General features: G+C 41.0%; 1 protein-coding gene across 1 annotated transcript in view; it reads left to right on the forward strand.

Moving 5' to 3' along the window:
• Positions 1–5,429, forward strand: part of LOC102207017 (myotubularin-like) — a 24,349-nt gene that overhangs the window by 1,590 nt on the left and 17,330 nt on the right. The gene's annotated exons all lie outside the window — the stretch shown is intronic.

A 5,429-nucleotide genomic window follows, 5' to 3' on the forward strand; every position in this document is an offset into this window, starting at 1 on the left:
GCTGTTAGCCGTAATGTTCAGGTTTATAAATGACAGTGTGGAGGAGAAGATGCTGTCTGAGTCACCAGACCAACAAGCTGCAGTCTGACACTCGGGTTTCTCCATGATAGGCCGGATGCAGCGGTCATCCACCTGTCACCTGAGTCAAACAGGCTCCGATCTGTTCTCATTTATTCAACCAAACATTGCAGCTAACAGGTGGATTTCCTCCTGTCAGTGCAGCCAGCCGAACAACGACGAGCGAATCACTGCTAAAGAGACACAGAGTGAACGTGAACAGCATATATGTGGTTATAACAAATCATCCCAGTGAAGACGGAGCTCCACATGTTTCTAAAACAAACTTTAAGCTGTTATTTGTTAAATCCAGCTAACAAACAGTGTTATACCTGCATCAGGCTGTGAGAGCAGGGCTCCATTGTGTCAATTAGCCTCTGCATTTAGTGTTTAATGTCTCCTTTACAAGTGTTTCAATTACACAGGTGTTGATCCTAAACGACGCTGCAGAGTTTATCATTACACTGCAAAAACTCTCAGTACACAGTGATTTAGGAACTAAAGGGATTGTTTGTGGTTACAACTTTAAATATTGTTCATTGTCTTAATATTAGCATCATTAACACCTTAAATATGGTGCTGTTTAGTGTGTGACTGGGAAGATTCACACCCAAAATACCGACTTAAATCAGGGGCCGTCGAATCAAAGACGGACTAACCTAATATGAAATGAATGAGTAGTGTTAACACTTTCAGTCCTATGCAGAGTATTTCACATGTATTGCTATAAAACACTTGAAACATATCGTACCACAGCAGCTATTCTCATTTTCTCAAACCTACTGATGACACACTGTATTTTTTCATAGGCTTTTACTTGTTACTCCACCCTGCTGTCCTGGCGTTTCACAAAATGAGGAAGCATTCACTGCTGCTGGTTTCATGTACATTTGAGTCAGAATGTTTTCGAGTCCACTTACTGTTTTGCTTTAAAACCTGGTTTGGAATGGTTTGAACACTTTGTGGTTTATTTAGTGAAGATTAAGTGTAAGTGAAACATGACTTTTCAGTTGCTGCGTCTGTGAAACGTCCTGAAAAAGTCCTAAAGGTTTTGGTATGTCCAGGAGCGCCGTGGCAGAGATCAGACAGACATTCCTGTATTGTTGCTGCACTTAGGCAGTACACAGTGAAGGACCTTGTTTAGCCCTTTCATCAAACTCCATTTCACAGTCTGAGAGCAAGAGGGAAACTGTTCATTGTTTTGATGAGCTGGGCTGTTTTTGGCAGAGCTCCGAGCATCAGGGCCTGCTCACTGCTCGTTAATACCAGGCAAAGCTGGGCTTGGTGGTGGCATCATCACGCTGCGAGGCTGCACACCGCAGAAAGGAGGAAGAGCATCCACAAACACACAGAGAGGAAGAATAGCTCAGCGGTGCTGAGACTCGAGTCCGCGGCACGATTTCATCTCGTCAAATAAAACCGCAACACTGAGTCCTGAGGACACGTCTCTGTCTGTGCTTAAGTGCCCAAACTGATAGTTTTACAAAACAAACGAACAACCCTGGACACACAGATGATGATGAGTTACATTCTGTCTCTGTAACACAGCTGTCAGTGACTCAGTGTAACAGAGAAGGTGGCATGTCTCTAATAGTGGGGTTTAAGATTTTAACTTCAAGTCTTGTTTTCTTTGAACGCATTTGTTGAAACTTATTCACATGATTGATTTTTTAAATTGCAGGATTAAGAAGGGAGAGTTTTTTTTACTAGCTTGATTCACAATCAGTGTTATTACATTTTTCATTTTGACTTTTGGTTTTGAGTTGAATTTGGTCTCAGTTGGTTTCCTGAGTCGATTTTCAGTTCAGTTTTTATCTAAAAAAAGAAAAGAAAGAAGTCTCGGTGCTAGTTTTAGTCTTTCGGGCATGCTTGTATCTAGTTTGAGTTTTTTCTTTAGTTTCAGTTGTAGTAAGGATAATAACCCTGCTCTCGACACACGCTCGTTATCAAATTAAGACTGCTCGTCACTCAGTTCAATTCAGTTCAGTTGTAATTATCTGGCACCAAATCACAACAACAATGTGCTCAAGGCACTTTATATTGGAGAGTAAAGACAATAATAGAGACAATTCCAACAATTAAATGACCCCCTGTGAGCACAGGAAGGAACCTCCAGCAGGACCAGTCTGCAACCAGTGAGGGTTGAGGGCAGGGAGCTGGGACAAAAGAGACACTTATGGTCCCAGTATGCCCACTGCATCAGTCTCTTTGCCTGCAGATGCAGACTCACAGTCAGTTGTATTTATACCTGCTGTTAAGGTGCCATTACATCATTTGTATGTGACTCAAACACATAAAACACATATGTCAGACTCAAGATAAAGGAAAGAGCCAGAGGAGGCAGCGCGAGAGGAAACAGTCTGTGAGGTCGTAATCATGCTAAGACCTGAGCTCCTCAACTAGACGACACCAGTTATTTATATCTTATGCTAGTTTGCTGTAATCGTTATTTATATCATAAGTCTTGCACATAGTTTTAATGGCTGTACTGCATATTATCAGTCTGGGTGTTAAACTAAGCCTCACAGCGGTGCGATGTCACTGTTTCCACCTCCATTAATGCACGTTGTTGCATCCTTGAGTCTTGCAGGTCTGACGCTTGAAACCATTCGATGACGCCTGACAGCAAAAAGGTGATTTTGATGTACTCAAGGTCAAATTTATATATGTAGCACATTTAAAACAACAAAGTTGCTGTACACTGAAATGATGTAGATCTAAAAAGTCTGCACACAAAAAAATCAGAAAAATGTAACACAATACTTAACATTAACATAAAAAAGTAGAAAAAAACAATTAAAAATTAAATTTGGACAAAATGCAACCGTCTATGATGATGTCACAGCGAGAGGATAAATGTTTTAATAAAGATTTACATGTGTGCAGTGTCTGAGCTGTGCAGCTGTGCAGCTGTGGCGTGGTATTGATTCTGTAGCTCTGGTGCTGTAGATGCAGGAGCTCGATCACCTCTGTTTTAATCTGGTTTCAGGATTACTTAAGAGCATCTGGTTAGATGACCTCAGACCGCGGTGATGTGTGCATGCTTTCTAACGCCTGTTAAGAGGCGAGCTGCCACATTCTGGACTAAAGATAAAGATAACTGTTCAACACCAAAGTTAAAGTAGCCCAGGCGGCAAGTGCTAGAAGCATGAAGAACTTTATTTTCAGTTCCTTCTGTAAGAGGTGAAGCTTTACTTCTTCAGTGACTCTGAGTTGATAAAAACAAACTGTCGTGATGACTGTTATTTGTTGGTCCATTTTAAGAAACCTGTTAAAAGTCACGCCCAGATTTTTTACAGCAACATGACTGGAACGAGCCAAAAGACTCACAAGAGTCATATTTACCAAAGCGTATGAAATCGGTCCTTCTTTCATTAAAATGTAGGAAGTTTATCCTCATCCAGGACTTAAAGTCACTAAAACAAGTTCAGCTGAATGGGCATAAACACCTGGATGTCACGGCAAAGAAAGCCGATCTTTTCTAAAGATAGAAGTTAGGGGCAACACGTACAATGAAAAGAGGAGTGGGCCCAGAATGGACCCTTGAGGTACTCCACAAGTGAGCGATGCTCCCACCTGTACAAAACAACTTGTGTTTGTCAGGTCTGATTCAAACCAGGTCAGAACTGTGCCTCTAATCCAGTTTCATGTAGAGCTGAGGTAGAAGGACCCGGTGGTCCACAGTGTCAGAGGAGGATGTAGAAGCAGCGACTTTAGAGTTCACTTTCTTTGTTTCTGTGTTTGCAGACGATCAGTCGGATTTGACTCATTTAACAACTGAAGTTTTACTTTAGGGGAAACTTGAAATAGATTTCTTTAACAGAGGTGATAAATAATGCTCACATTTTAAATGCTACATGAGATTCATTTATATGATTCTAGTTCTGATTTGGGAAACTGACAGACTTCAAACCTGTGAACCAGCCTATAAGTAATTTATACTTATGTAATTACAAGTATTTTACTTGTGTTTAATTAATTTCACACTATTGTTAAATAATAAAATCTTCCCTTGTGTGTTGTCGTGCAGTGCAGTGGATAGATGGTATCTTTGCTCACGCTTTTGTTTGGCGTCCCAGAAATGTGCAACTTGTGTAGCTACCAGTCCAATGCGACTGAACGCAGCACTGAGAGAAATGTTGGTAGAGAGGCTCAGTTACTTTAATCAGCTGCTTAAATCTGACATTTTTACTGTGCTTTCTGGCGTCATGTCTTCCTGCCTTTGTGGAAACATGTTTTTGACGCAGGCTGATTGTTTGTTGGACGTAAGTGACGTAGCTCTGCAGTGCAAAGAGTTTAACAAAATGTTTTTTCTAACATTTAGATTGGATCAGTGAGTGACCTGATAACAGGAAGTGCTGCTGAGTGACAAGACCCAGCAATACAGCTAATGCACTTTAGCTCACTGCTTTGTAAATGGTACATGGACTGGTCCTTATATGGTGCTTTCTTACTCTGAGCACTCAAAGCGCTTTACACAACCATGTTTTCTGTGCTCTCTATCTTTCCATCTAACGCTCACACATTCCTACTCTGATGGATGCATCCGAGAGCACCTGGGGGTTAGAAACTCGCCCGAGGAAATGGAGCAGATAGGGGTTGAACCACCAGCCACCAGCCTTCCAGTTCATAGGTGACCTGCTCTCCATCCTAAGCTACAGGCCTGGCTCTTAAACAACATATTATACAGGATATCACCTGAACATTAACATTTTAGTAGTCAGTGTTTACCCAATAGGTTCACTGTAATCTAGAATGCTCTCCTCATACAGTTAGGCTAAGCTTTTGGATTATGCTAAGTAGAGCTGCAGCTATCGACTGTTTTAATGAGTTATTTAAATTTTCCTTATTAATGAGCAATAATAAATACTCAAAGAAAGTGAAGGCTGGTGTTTAAAAACAAACTGCTCATTGGCTTCTATTTTAGAAATTGCAACGTTTGTTTCATCAAACATTTTATTTTTTTATAAATGCAAAAATATAGAAAGAATCTCAAGTAGATTCAAAGCAGATAAAAGTTATTGCTTTGTCTTCTTGGACGGTCTGTTTCTAGTCGCTCGCGTTGGCGTTTCCATGGTAACAGTGGCGCCACAGAGCCTTGTGTGAAAGCAAAGAATCTGTGTTGAACCATCAGCCCTTCAGTGTTTGGTTTGTCCTTCACTTCAGCTGCTGCCCGGTCGTGGCAGACTGCTGACCCTCTGCTGCAGATGTCTTTGTGTTTGGAGCGTTCGTCCTTTCCACTGTCACCAAGTCGAGTCTTTACCGTCCAATTACAAGTCTTGAGACGATTGTTGTTGTAAATTGGTGTTAGAAAAACAACATTTCATTTTATTGAACAGTTATTAGGACATATCCATTTTACTGCAGGAGCA

This window comes from Pundamilia nyererei, unplaced genomic scaffold (genome assembly GCF_000239375.1).
Source record: "Pundamilia nyererei isolate P.nyererei 1_Seehausen unplaced genomic scaffold, PunNye1.0 scaffold00377, whole genome shotgun sequence".
In the NCBI taxonomy this organism is placed as follows: domain Eukaryota; kingdom Metazoa; phylum Chordata; class Actinopteri; order Cichliformes; family Cichlidae; genus Pundamilia; species Pundamilia nyererei.